At 40.8% G+C, this 15,166-nt stretch overlaps 1 protein-coding gene across 2 annotated transcripts in view; it reads right to left on the reverse strand.

Moving 5' to 3' along the window:
* The window catches only part of LOC140510054 (1-aminocyclopropane-1-carboxylate synthase-like protein 1), a 99,817-nt gene that overhangs the window by 38,971 nt on the left and 45,680 nt on the right, over positions 1-15,166 (reverse strand). Inside the window, exon 1 of one of the 2 annotated variants that reach the window (XM_072618348.1) lies at positions 9,721-13,237. The exons of the other annotated variant lie outside the window; for it this stretch is intronic. The gene's annotated coding sequence lies outside the window, so the exon portion shown is untranslated. Of the gene's footprint in view, positions 1-9,720; positions 13,238-15,166 lie in introns of those variants that run through there. 2 annotated transcript variants of the gene reach the window in all.

Genomic DNA, 15,166 nt, shown 5'->3' on the forward strand with positions numbered 1-15,166 from the left:
CTGGAATTCAGAAATCTAGACTTCCAGGCTTTTTCTACATGAGATAAATAATGGTATGGAATATAATATTATTAAGACTTTACTTTGTGCCAGGCTCTGTGATAAAGGCTGAGGATATACATTCAAGCCAGCAACCATTCCCTCAAAGAGCCCATATTCTAATAGGGGAAGATAGTATATGTACTTGTGTCCAATAACCAGGTTTTTTAAATGTCAACCATAATGGGATGACTTCCGTAGAAAAGGAGAGGTCAGTTGGCATGATGTGAAGTCAGTGTTGCTTCCAGCTCTTGGCATCATCAGACTGGAGGCGGCATGAGCAACATTAGAAATCAGTCCAACCTTCATGTGAATGATAGGGAGATTGAGGTCCAGAGTGGAAAATGACTTACCCAAGGGCACACACAGGTAGGAAGTAGCACAATTCAAACTCAAGTCCTCTGACTCCAAATATAGTACTCTTCCTATGACAGGGGTGGGGAATCTGCAGCCTTGAGGCCCTGTAAGTCCTCAAGTGTGTCCCTTTAACTGAATCCAAACTTTATAGAACAAATCTCCTTAATAAAAGTATTTGTTCTGTAAAGCTTGGACTCAGTCAAAAAGCCAAATCCAAGAACCTAAAAGGCCACACCCAAGGACCTTGAAGGCCACATGTGGCCTAAAATCTGTTTGGATTCCATCAAAGGGCCACACTTGAGGACCTAGAGGGCCACATGTGGCCTCAAGGCCACAGGTTCCCTACCCCTCTTCTATGACATCAGGGAGCTAGGTGGCCCAGTGGATAGAGTTCTGAACCTGGAGTCAGAAAGACCCAAGTTCAAATTTGGCCCTATGTAGTGGTCATACCAGCTGTGTGACCCTGAGCAGCTCCCTTAGGTTCTGTTTGCCTCAGTTTCCTCAACTCTAAAATGGAAATGATAATAGCACCTACCTTGCAGGGCTGTTGTGAGGATCAAATGAGACCATATATTTGTAAAAAAAAAAAAATGCCTAGCATGGTGACTGGCACATAGTAGAGGCAAAATTACTGCTTATTTCCTTCCCCCATCACACCACTCTCCTGCCTTCAGACATATAGTCAATACAGGTGACTCTATAGGCTCTTGGGTAGATGCCTGCCGCAGAAGGGAGGCCAGCCTTCCTTGGGAGCATACACAGACATTCCACCTTTCTCATCCTTCAGTGCCCAGCTCAAATCCCCCAAGTCCCCAAAAGTCCACCGGCCTATTACCACCCAAATGATGGTTGTCCTCTCCTGCATTTCCCACTCAAGCCCCCGGGGCTTTTCTTTGTCTTCCATGTCATGTGTGCAACAGTGGGACTGTCACTTATTCCTTTGGAGGAAGTCAATTCATTGAAGACCCCCTACTCCGTTCCAATCAGTATCAATCAGTCTGATGTGGTGATAAGTTCTGAGCCCAGAGCTGCGAGTAGCAGGTGGTAAGATCATTTGCCTCACCATGGGAAGCTGGCTGGAGGCCCTCCCTCTTGTTTTCCCGTGTTGGAGTAACCAAGGTCAGTGTGGCAGAGGAGATTCAGCTACATGAAAAGTCCCCCAAGTTATTTTTGTGCCTCCAAACCACTCTCCCTTGAGTGGATGCCCACCTTGTGACCATTGTGACCACCTGGTCGGTGGAAGGAGTCCTCGCTTGGCCCAGCTTGTGACTCTGCTCTGCTGTTTTGCTCATTATTCTGTTGTTGGCTGTTAATGTATCAAACCTTATAAAAATAGGGCCTGGAAGGAGGGGTGGTGAGGAAGATCTGAGGTCCACTTCAGTAGAGAGCACCATGAACTTTTTAATAAGGTGCCATTGGCTCAGAACTCTACCTCAGTTTCTTTTATTGTAGGTTGGATATTTTTTATCCCCACATAAAACAGCAACTCTGCCAGAACAGTGATGGGTGGATCCTAGCCTTTTTTGGTCAGCCCCTGCAAGAGACCCAAAGAGGTAGTACGTACCAGGTCTAATTTTCACCAATGGCTCTCCCACGGACATTGGCCCTGGGAGCCCTCTCATTGTCTGTACCCAAATTCTCGGAGCCTGAAGTAAGTCTCTTCAGGTTAGTGAGTGAGTCTGCCTTGATTTACCCGAAATTCATTTTCTTTAAGAAGGGTCCCTGATTGGGGTAAGAGGGATTATTTGAATTTGTGACTAATCTGTCTAAATGGAGAAGTTCCATAATATTCAAATCCTATTTTTCATAAAATTATATGGCCATAATTTTAACTTTTTAAACATAGGCCACTGGGTTTGTTTCCCCATTTTTCTTACTTTCATGTTTGAAGACCAGGGAGGTGGAGCAGTGGAAGTGCTAGTTCCTCATTTTTAGGCAGCTCGTCACCTAGCTAATTTTAAAACTTCTTGGCAGGTTAAAACAGATTTTTGTCTGTCTTTTCATTCTTGTAACAAGGAGTAATGAAAGGATTCTTGTCATCAGTAGAGAAACATCTCAAATTGCTTGAGGGGGACTTTTGGGGGTCTTAGGGAAGAAATTCCTAACCCCAAGAGTAAGCTGTCAAGGCTGGACCATCCTTGGGAGCAATCCTACGCTCTTTGGACTTGAGAAGATTTATTTTAGTTTTAGGAATAAATAAGGAAAAGACATAAGGAAAAGAAAAGGTTATTTTCACTTATAATTGCTTAGGAGTAAATCAGTTAGAGCTAAATTTTCAGGAAGTTTTAGAGGAAAGTAGGTATAAATTTTGCTGAATGTTCTCTTACTAAGCACCTTTAGGCCCTAATTGACCAGTTCTGGGACCCTAGAGGTTAAGCCCAGAAATTAAGAACTGGAAGTATTGGAGAAATTGCCAGAATAAATCCCTGAATAGCTGTAGGAAAGAATGCCATACAGGAGGAACTCAGACAGGTTGGAAACTATCTCCCCTTGCTTTATTTTGAGACCTGGAAAAAGGGTAAACTCCCTGTCTAGGAGGGATATCTGAGAGAGGTCGTCTCTAAAGTGCCTTCAACTGGGGAACTTCTCAAACAGAATAAGTTAAAAGGCAACTACCTCAGGAACCTAATCCAGTTCTCTAAAGGGAAGTTCCTCCAAAGAATGCCACTCTTGGTTGGGGAGGCCTACAGGAGAGATGAGTTTGGGTAGAAGAGGAGATGTGCACCCTACAGGATGCCCATTATGGCCTGGGAAAAGGGTAGGCTCCCTGTCCAGGGAGTGGGAATGACCAAAGAAAGAACCATTAAGCTGGGTAAAGTTTGGTTTGAGAATACGAAGGGTTTAGGGGATTGTTTTGGCCAAAGCATAGAACCTTTGATTACTTAGAAAGTTATGGAATTTTATGGAATAACCTACCAAATTGACTTAGAAGAAATGAGCTATCAGTGTTGTTAAGTGCTTCATCAGCCTATTTTTCTTCTAGTGATTATATTTTGGCAAAAAGTCTAAAGAAATGGAACTTGAACCCGCTCTTCTGTCTCTTAGGGACTTACTCTAAAAACAATGTGCACTTTAAATGGATGAACCCAACTGGCAAAGGCAAATTAGATTGGAGCAATTTGTATTGTTATTAAATTACAAGTTTTATCGACAGGATTCTAAAAGCATTAATATAATTAGGAAAGAAAAGAATTATCTTAGACTGACAGCAGGTCCCCAGCTACAAGATGGTCATGAGTTCTAGACTTAATAAAGGAGACAGGTAAGATCTTGACTTTAAAATCTCCTAGAGAAAAGCTTAGACGTTCAGGCCTGATTTACTGTTGTTGTCTTATGTGTTCTGGGTGTGTCTGTTTGAAACTAGGTGTAGGAATAGTGTGTTCTTTATTTCAAATAGAAAGGAACCTTATACATCAGGAAAATCTTTAAGGGAATGGGAAATAGGTATCTGTTTTATCTGCGCTATTCAGGCCAACCCACAGCTAACAGGTGTTTTACTTATGCCTTTTCTTTTGGTGTGTTCAACCAAAGGAAGAGACCGTATAAAACAAATAAATATATGGACTTTTTTAAAGGCTTGAAAGCAGACAAATCTCTTTTTTTCTCTGTTTCCAACACTGGCAATGTTGGAGACTGATGAGATGAAAGACAGATACAAAAATTAATTGAACACTAATAAACCAAAAAAAAAAAAGAAAGAAAGAAATGACTAGAAACCAAATTTGTGAAAAAACTAATCTTATTTCTTTCGTTTCAAAACAATAATTTGGATGTTTTTATAAAGTATTTTGATGAGCAAATTCTAGAGTTTAGTGAAATCAACAACAAATGAAATTCACAGATCAGTTATTCCTTAAAGGGGGCATTTAAAATGGCTAGAGACTGATTTAAAGCTGAAGTTTGCGTTTTAAGAACTGTCTTAATAGCAAGAGATATGTTCAGGAGAGAGTCAGTGAAATGGGAAACTCAGGAAAGTGTTAAAACAAAAAAACTTAGGTAATAGTATAGGATAATTGGATTAAAAATCCTGTGAGTTTAAATAATTAAATAGTTGATGTTTAAATAATTAAAGAATTTACAAAGGAAACACATTTGCTAAGTATGAAGATGTTTGGGCTAGCCAATCTCTAATTCTGAAATTTTGGGGAATCAATTTGTGAAATGGGTTTTAATTTTAGCGTAGATTAAAGGCATACTTTAAAAAACTGTATCCAAAGTTGGAATAAATTTATTATAGAAAGGAATTTTTATTATTAGAAGGAAGAATAAGGAAATTGAGGACCATCTTCAGAAAAGGATAAAAATGGACAGAATTGGAATTCTTTCTGTCGCTTATAGCTTCTAAACAATAACCTGACAGCACCAAGCATGTCTTGGTTCATGCTTTGGAGGGACAGGGCACTCTTATTCCAGTTGAAGAGATTGGGGGCTAATGGTGGAGCCCTGTAACCCTTCAACAGGAGAAAAAAGGTCCTTAGCAGCTTTTATGGTATTAAGGTTGATTACAGCCACACCAAGGCCTTTTTGAGCAGCCCTCATTGGTAGCAGCTTTGAAAGTAAAGGTGGTGGGTCCGAAAGTCATGAAAAGCCATAAATGATCATAACCACAAATGATCAAGGGGGCTCAAAGTGGAAAAAATCAAATTAAAATCAGCATATAGCTCATAAAAGTATAAAATACTGAAATTTTGAGAGAGAAAAGCTTGCAAATTATTTCAGGACAAATAAACATTTTATAGGATGAAATGGGGAAGCACAATACAAAGGAAGTTCTTATCAGATGGAAGTCTGCAAAGTCTTAAAACAGTGATTTGGAATCTCTACTAAATGATACTTTAAAATAGGTTGGGCAAATAAATAAATGGACTTAATTTTGAGTAATTTGGAAGAAAATAGGGGAAAAGGTGTACCCTGAGCCCTTCAGAAAAGTACAGTCACCATCAGATAGTTTTAAGTAGTGCAATTCTTATTAATTCTATATGTTTTAATAAAATAGAAATTTTATATAAAAATTGTCATACTTCAAATAAAAGGATATTTCTAATTCCTAATATATATTGTAATATATTGTAAAATTATAATTCTTATATATTGTAAAATACATATTAAAGCAGAGGCATATGGATAATATTGGGCCCTGAAATCTGAAATCTCAGCAGTTAATTTGCCTCTGTGGAAATTGAGATTTTTTAAAAAATTACTTAACTCTATTTCATTAAGGTGAATTCAAAGTTAAATTAGTAAGGACTGTTCATTTATAACTATTAGGAAATTAGGTCCTCATGGGAGGCACACATAAAATTCTTCACAGGGAAACGACAGTTCTAGAAAATATCAAAACTTCATAAAAAGAAAGAGGCAATTATAAATCTGGATCATTCCCAGTAACAAGCACCAAATGGAAGTTGTCTTTGAGAAAACTCTTCAGTGTTTTAATTCATTAAGAGTGAATAATAAGGAAGAGAGTAACAGTATAACAATGTTGTGAGAACAGCAGAGAAACTTGCAGGGTGCCAATATCTGTGACATTTCTGTGCCATAGCTGGACTTTGGCGGATCCCTTTAGGCATTGCCAAAATAGCTAGAAGAACGCCTTCCCCGCATGAAACAGATTAAGTTTGAGAAGGAAACAAACAATTTCTCCTCTAAAGTCATCCTGCTTGCTAAAAATTTGTGACACCCTAAAATGAGGAACTTGCTGCGCTGAGTGGTTTGTGAGTTTGTCTATCACTTACAAAAACTATGTGATTCTAACTAATCCTAATTGCCTAAAAGTCCTTAAAGAAATTGCTGATCAAAGGGACTAATGAAAAGAAATGCTTGGGAAGGTGGCCTAGCGCTACCAGACCTCAAACTGTACTATAAAGCAGCAATTATCAAAACCACTTGGTATTGGCTAAGAAACAGAGAGGTAGACAAGTGGAATAGACTTGGCACTCAAGATGCAGTAGGCAAGGAATATAGCAACCTTCTGTTTGATAAACCCAAGGACCCCAGCTTCTGGGATAAGAACTCATTGTTTGACAAAAATTGCTGGGAAAACTGGATAACAGTGTGGCGGAAATTAGGCATAGACCCATACCTGACACCGTACAGAAGAATAAAGTCCAAATGGGTACATGATTTAGGTATAAAGATTGATACCATGAATAAACTGGAGAAGCAAGGAATAGTGTATTTATCAGATCTATGGAGAAGGGAAGAATTCTTTACTAAAGGAGAGATAGAAAGCATTATGAAATGCAAAATGGATAACTTTGATTACATTAAACTGAGAAGTTTTTGCACAACCAAACCCAATGCAACCAAAATCCGGAGGGATATAGTAAATTGGGAAAGAATTTTTACAGCTAAGCTCGGGGATAAAGGCCTCATTTCTAGAATATATAGAGAACTGACTCAAATGTATAATCATACAAGTCATTCCCCAACTGATAAATGGTCAAAGGATATGAACAGGCAATTTTCAGAGGAAGAAATTAAAGCTATCTATAATCATATGAAAAAATGCTCTAAATCACTATTGATTAGAGAGATGCAAATCAAAACAACTCTGAGGTACCACATCACACCTATAAGATTGGCAAACATGACAGAACAAGAAAATAATAAATGCTGGAGAGTTGGAACACTAATTCATTGTTGGTGGAGCTGCGAGCGCATCCAACCATTCTGGAGAGCAATTTGGAACTATGCCCAAAGGGCTACAAAAATGTGCATACCCTTTGACCCAGCAATATCGCTACTAGGACTATATCCCCAAGAGATCATAAAAATGGGAAAGGGTCCCACATGTACAAAAATATTTATAGCAGCACTCTATGTAGTTGCCAAAAACTGGAAGTCAAGGGGATGTCCATCAATTGGGGAATGGCTGAATAAATTATGGTATATGAATGTAATGGAGTACTATTGTGCCATAAGAAATGATGAACAAGAAGACTTCAGAGAGGCCTGGAAGGACTTATATGACCTGATGCTGAGTGAAAGGAGCAGAACCAGGAGAACTTTGTGCACAGCAACGACCACAGTGTGTGAGAGTTTTTTCTGGTAGACTTGGAATTTTGTAATAATGCAAGAACTTCTTATAAAAAAAAAAAAATCCCAATGGTGGTTCTCAAGGCAAAATGCCTTCCACACTCAGAAAAAGAAATATGGAAGTCATTCACAAAATGTAGCAGATCATGTTTGTGTATGTGTATGTGTTTGTGTATCATGTTTTGATTTGTTATATGATTTCTTTCATTTATTCTAGTCTGACTACATAGCATGACAATAGTGAAAATATACTCAATAGGAAAGTATATGTAGAATCTATACAGAATTGTATGCAGTCGTGGGGAGGGAGGGGGGAAGTGGGGGGTAGGTGGAGGGGATAAAATCTCAATTGTATGGCAGTGATTGTTAAACATTAAAAAATAAATTAAAAAAAAAAGAAATTGCTGTTAACTATAACCACTAAAGAATCAAAAAGGGATTTACTAGAGAAATTAAGCAAGAAAAGAAAGAACAGTGTTGCATAAGGAGATGAGAAAAGTTAAGGATGAGTAGAAGGTTGGAGTTTGTTTGCCCTGATAGCATAAATTCACGGTTTGAAAATCAAAGAGTTTTGGGGTTTTGAACGGGAGATTTCAGAGGGGGTCTTAGTCCCACTGAAATAGAAAAGATGGAGGAATTGTGGTTTTTTTTAAAGCAATGCCCTTTTGGTAACTGCTGCATCTCTTCCTCATTCAATATGTCTACAACATATGTTTTCATAACTAACATTTCATAATAATTTCATAATTAATTGATTGATAAAGGATTATCTCTTTGCTCTGCTGTTTCACCAAATAATTGTCACAGGTTTCAGGCCATTTTTTTTTTTTTGCAAACATGAAGCTTTTAAAAAATTGTGCCAGTATTATCGTATCCATGACTCCCTCATGGCAGCGTCGCTGACCCATGTGTGCCTTGTCCCTATGACTCTTCATTGGGTTGAGTGACAAGACAAGTGCTGTAGAGCTTTAAACAAATTACACAAGTTGGTTTGTGGAAATATGCTGACAACACGCATGGGCTGAGAATTCTAGGCTCAAGAGTCGAAATGTGCAAGAGATAAATGCATATCCATATTCCACTGGTGAATACACTGCTGCATTACCTTTTAAGTGGCATGAGAAACAGAATTATGCCATGTGACATTTACCTGATAAAAGGTTATAAACTAATTTGGGGGGCTGAAAGAAGAGGGTGCAAGGATTATGGCAGGGCAACAATTATCCAATGAAGTAAGGTGGTCATGCTAAAGGATTAGTCATTTAGAAAATTTAAAGGAACCGATTTGGCTCTTTGGGTAACTCAAAGAAACAAAGAAGCCATAAGGGAAGGTGGAAGTCACACTAGGGATTTTTTAAAAATAGAAACCATCTAAAAATAATGGAACCTCGTCCAAAATGAAGTTGTTACTGCCATTCGTCATTATAAATTAAAATTGAATAGGTTGAAAATATTGGTTGTAAATTAGAGAATCTAACCAGTTCTTAGGTGTACAAAGGGAATAATTATTTACACCTATCTCCCAGGGTTGTTGGGAGAAAAACATAGTTATGAAGTACCAGCACAGTGTATAGGTTGTGTAAAAGATGAGCATTGTGGCGTTCAGATCTTCAGGGAATACAATCAAATAAACCCCTATCCCAACTCTAGGTACTGTTCCTAACCTGAAAAGACCTTAGCCTAAAAGGGTCAGGGTCTCCCATTGCATCCTGGGCCATCTCCAGTCATCCTGATGAATATCCAGTCACTGGACCCAGATGGCTCAGGAGGAGAAAGTGAGAGTGGTGACCTCTCTCCCTCAAATCCAAGTCAACTGCAAGTCATGTCATCATTCCCTGATGTCACGGTCCTCTTTGAAAAGGAAGGACAAACACAACAACTTTTCCTAATTGGCTTGGAATGTTAACAAAATTGGGACATTATAAATTAAACATTTTTAAGTACTAAAAAAAAAAAACAAACCAGGTTTGAACAACTTTCAAGACCTAGAAGAAGCCTGGTGTGGGGGATGCTACATATATTACCAGGATTAGCGTGAAACTGCAACAGGTAATATCATAAATGGCTTTCTATGAATTAATAAGTTTGGAAGGAGTTAAACTAAATTATCATCACCTGGTTGGTGATATTTTAAATACAGGAAGGCTAAAAAAGGTTGTTAAAGCAAGTTTCTTCCTCTTCTCGATATGAATATTTTACATTAAAATACATGTTATATGATTATTAGAGAATATATTTTTTAACAAGCCTAGAAAATAATAATAGTAGTAGAAGTAAATGACTTACTGTTGGGAGAAAAGTGTGGCAAAATCCTCCTAGGAGAGCTTTGTCTGTGAGGTTCCTTAGGATTCACCCCACTGACAAGGTGTGGTGAAACCCGGCAGTACTGCCTTTTTAGGAACTAAGGCCACCCACCCAAAGTGGAAAAGGGAAGCTTTTTGAGTAATAAGTGGGCGTCATTTGGGACCACATGGAAAGTCAGGTAATTGTATCTTTTAATGCTATTATTTTGAACCAATTATTTGCTGAGTATGAACTTGTGGTAAAGAAGTCTTGAGTCTGAGTAACTGGGATAAGTAAGCATCCACTCTGCCCCATTTATACTTTCTTAGTTCCTAAGATGGGGGGGGGGGGTGTCATTGTGGCACATAAGGGACAATAGATTTAATTAAATAAGAGTGGTTTACTATAGACACCACCCCAGTGGCAATGTGCATGATAGCCACTTGTCCAACTTGTGTAACTTTTAATCAGCTGGCCTTTCAAGTCACATCTTCTGGTGGTGCAGTGGATAGAACACCAGTGCAGGAGTCAGGAGGACCTGAGTTCAAATCTCACCTTAGACACTTGACACTCACTAGCTGTGTGACCTTGGGCAAGTCACTTAACCCCAATTGCCTTATCCTGGGTCAGTCTCCAATCATCCTGATGAATATCTGGTCTCTGGATTCAGATGGCTCTGGAGGAGAAGTGAGGCTGGTGACCTGCACAGCCCTCCCTCACTCAAAACAAAGTCCAGTGCAAGTCATGTCATCATTTCTCTGATGGCATGGTCTTCTTCGGCAACAAAGGACGAACATACATACATACCGGGGATCATCTGTTAGCTTGCACCCCCTTCAAGCACAGTCACAAAAAGATTATTATTGTGTACAAGTCAGTCCTTGACCAAGGTTGAACTGTTCCTTCGTTCTAAAGCCACAGTTCCTTCTGATATCATAGCTTTCACCAAGGAAAATTGTGTACAAATATGACCCACTTGTCTACATGGACTTTCATGGGAGTCTCATCTCATTGTACTCTAGAAATGTTCTGATCTCCCTTTGGTTTTATCTGCAGACCAAGGAGGGGAATGATAAGGGGAGATAGATGAAATTTGTGAATAGTTTAAAAGATTCTAGATGAAATTTTGAAGCTAATATATGATAAAAATAGCAATTATCTAGCCCTGAACTGTAATTAGTGAAATGTTGCTGTTTAAGGAAGAGTCTCTGGGGACTTCAATTTGCTTCTGTTCTAAGTCTCAAATCCAGGCATACATATCTTGACTCTGCATGAGGCTGCTGGTTCCTCATTCAAGGGAAATACCACATGTCCCTGCAGTCTGAGGACTGCCAAAACTAGATGTCTGTCGCTGAGAAAGTAAAGAGAACGACCTCAGAAAGGTGAAGGTAGGACTCTCTTGACTTCTCTTCCTCTTTATAGGAAATTTTCCTACCTGGTTAATTTCAAAGACTGGACAACTGTATGAGATGAGATTCATCATCATCCTCCTCTCCACAAATGGTTCCTAATCCACCTGTTCCTGAGTCTGTCGTGACTGGAGCTTTGAGTTCCCCTTTTCAGACAATCTCCTACTTTGACTTTTCCTTCACCACTGACATCAACGACTGATAGTACCAATAAGCCCTTCATTCATGGAACTCAACCTATTCTTTATTTTCCTCCACTCCTCACACTACAAATGTCTAGATCTATTTGTGTTTCCTGCACGGATATTGCCTCTCTCATCACCATCATGGGATGGCTGTTTGTCAAAATTGCTTGGACAGTTTTCATAAGGATTTCTAGAACCTGTGTGTGGGGCAGACAATGCTTACGTTGCTGTGCTTGAACAAATGCCCTTTGGTCCCCCAATTTTCATATCTTATAGGACATGCTTTGCTAGGAGGTACCTGTCTGTCCCTCATGTCCTTGGTTAGTGAGAACATCACCTCAGATATTTATTGTTACATTCTGTGTATTATGAGTTAATTGTTTAATCAAATGGAACTTAATTGGTATAAGTCTTACCCATTACCCTCTTCACTAATGTTGTCTTTGCACCTCAGGGAGGGGTCTGCCCCATACTGGTTTTGCATTGCCCATGGAGAACTGCCCTCCATGCATTTAGATTGTAGCAATCCAAAGAAAGACTGAGGTCTTTCTGTGGATTGAAGGGGGAATGAGGAAATGGACTCATTAAAGACGCCCTACTCTGTTCTAATCAGTATCAATCAATCTGATGTGATGATAAGTTCTGTCCCTAGAGCTGTGAGTTGCAGATGGTGAGATCATTTGCATCACCATAGGAAGCTGGATGAAGGCCCTCCACCCTTGTTTTTCCTTGTCATGGTGACCAAGCCCAATGTGGTGGAGGTGACTCAACTACATGAAAAGTCCCCCAAAATCATTTTTGTACCTCCAAACCATTCTTTCTTGTCTAACATGAGCAGGTGCCCATCTTGTGACCATCTTAAGACCACTTAGTCATTGGAGGTATCCCTTGCTTTGCTCAGCTTGCTGCTGGGTTGTTTTGCTCATTTTGCCAAGGCGTCATATGCCAACCAATGAAACTGTTCTGTTCTTGGAGCCCTGGAAGGAGGGGGCATCTCAGATCATGAGGAAGATCTGAGCTCCACTTCATTCGAAGGGACCATGGATTCTTTAACAAAGTGCCATTGGCTCAGAGTTCTACCTCAGTTTCTTTTGTTGTAGGCTGGATAATTTTTATCCCCACACTTTTGTGTATATCCCACTCCTCCACCCTAGGAGATGCCTTGGGTTTGAGCAACACGTTTGGATTGATAGATTTTGAAACAAAATGAAACTTACACATGGTTCCCAAGGGATCAAAAGAGTTTAAAGAGATTTTTTTTAAACAAAATCTAGGTAACTTTGAGGTGGAAGGGTTCCTTTCCTGTAGGGCAACTCTGCTAAAGCCTGGTCTATGCCCTACAAAACAGTAATGAGAGCTGCCATTTACACAGGAGTTTACACCTTGCAGAGTGTTCTACAAGCACCATCTTCTCTGAATCCACACAGCAACTGTCTGTAAGTATTATTCTGATTTTCCTGAGGAGGGACCTGAGGCTTACAGGGCTTAAAGGATTTGTTCAGTCATTCAACTAGAAGGTCTCCAAGGCAGGACTTGAACCCAGGTGTCCCTGACTCCAATTCCAGCCCAGCATGCCTCCTGGAGGAAGCTGGGTCGTGTCGGCAGCAGCTGTGGGCACTCCCAGACCTTCGGGGGAGGCCAGCACCACTGGAATAGAGGTGAAGTAAGGCAGTCTTGCTACAGGATTAGTCATTTAGAAATTTTGGAGAAACTGATACGGATCTTTGGGTAACTCCAAGAAGGATTACTGGGAGTTGGGGGTCACGCCATGGATTTTTTTAATAGAAGCCATTTAAAAATAATGGAACCTTGTCTAAAACTAAAAGTTACTGCTGTTAGTCAACATAAATCAGAATCGATTAGGCGCCCTGACTGTCCTCTCAGAAAGAATCTGGTCTCCAGCTCTGGTCTTGAAAAGAAAAACCCGCAACTTATCTGCAAAAGCAAAAACAGCTGACAGCCTCAAGTTTCTTCAGGGCTTCTCTCCCTCGCTCCCTTCCCCCCCCCCCCTCCTGCCCTCCCTCCTTCTCTCCCCTTCCCCTTCTCCTTCCCCCTCTCTCCCGCCCTCCCTCCTTCTCTCCCTCTTCTCTCCTCTCTCCTTCCCCTCCCCCTCCCCTTCCTCTCTCTCTTTGTCTCTGTCTCTCTCTCTCCCCTCTTCTCTCTTCTCTTTTCTCTTTCCCCATTCTCTGTCTCACCCATTCTCCCAATGTTTTACTCTCCCTCCCATCATTCTAGTTCCTCCCTCTTCCTCCCTATCCTTTCTTCTCTCTGCCCTTCATTTCCTTCCTTCCTCCTCTTCTTTACTCTCTGTCACTCCCATCTCCCTGGCCCTCTTCCCTCCCCTCCCTCCTCCTCTTGCTGCCTCCATCTCTGCCTCGCCTGTGTTTAGCTTGATGGCGACGCCCCGTCCTTCCAGCACTTAGCAAGCTGCCAACATTTAATACCTCTTAAAATATGAATAAGCAACAGCTTTTGCCAGCTTTATGTGTTGCTTCTAAGTCTAGGTTGGAGGAGGAGGGAGATTTCTCTGTTGGACTCCCAGCTTTCCTACTTCATCTGTTTCAAGGGAGTCACATTCCCTCTTTCCAGCAAAGAATGTCCTGGACCGAACTGTCCAGAACCGTCAGACACTTGCAGAATCTTGTGACCCACAGCAAAGAGAGTCTTTCTTCAGGTGCTCCAGCAAGTTCTTAGCAATCCTCTCGTGAAATCAGGCAGGCACAGACCCCAGGCCCAAGGCAGCAGCCCATTTGGGCAATTCTGCCTATTGGTCTCATGTCCACTTGCTGAGTCATGGTCATCTTTAGTTGGCAGGCATCTTCCTCATCTTTAGGCTCCCTAATCAGAGGTCCCCCCACATTTTCCTGTCTCTGACACACTATAGACTCTTACACACGCAGAACCTTTCCTTTTTCTTCCCTTTCCCAGTGACCAAGGATCATCAGATTGGAATAGACCATATATTTAGGACTGGAAGGGACTTTCAGGGCCTCATTTTACAGATGAGAAACTGAGGCCCACAAAGGTTAATTGATTTACCCAAGGTCACACAGGTACCTAATAAGTGGCAGAACTGAGATCCAGACCAAGATCCTCAGACTCAGGCATTTCCGTTAAACCATCCTGCCTGGAACTCCAAGGGACAGCAAGAAACACAGGACCCAAATCATTTTACAAAGGAACTAAGAACCAGAGAAGTTAACTGACTTTCTCACAGCCACACAGCCAGGAGGGAGCAGGGTCAGAACTTGAATCCAGGTTTTCTGGCTCTAAGCTCAGTGTCCATTATAACTGGTCCATTTATCCATTGAAAATGCTACCTGAGCACCTATTCCCATCTCGACAGTCATGCAAAAAACACTTTCCTTACATACACATACACACACACACACACACGCACACAGAGGCACATGCACACGCATACATGTACATGCACACATATACCCAGAGGTAACGTAGCATTATTGTGCCCATTTTACAAATGAGGAAACTGAGGCTCTGAGCCATGAAGCCAAAGATGACAGAGCCAAGCCTTCTGATTCCAAGACCAGCACTCTTCCCACTACAACAGGCCAGTTCAGTGCCCCACTGGAGACTATTAAAGATACAAGGAAGTACAACACCATCCATCCCCTTAAGGACAACCTAGTTGAGGAAACAAGACACACACAGGGATCCACTGAGTCTCAGTGGAGGGCTGGCTATGATTCAGTGGCAAATGATTAGCAGAGAAAATGCACACTCTAAGAATGCCAAGGAAGGAAGCCATGGGAACTGGCCACAGAGAAACATTGCAAAGACAAGGTGGGCCTAGAGCTGGGCCCTGAAGGATGGAAAGAATTGGAGTTGGAGCAA

Source organism: Notamacropus eugenii, chromosome 6, assembly GCF_028372415.1.
Source record: "Notamacropus eugenii isolate mMacEug1 chromosome 6, mMacEug1.pri_v2, whole genome shotgun sequence".
Lineage (NCBI taxonomy): Eukaryota > Metazoa > Chordata > Mammalia > Diprotodontia > Macropodidae > Notamacropus > Notamacropus eugenii.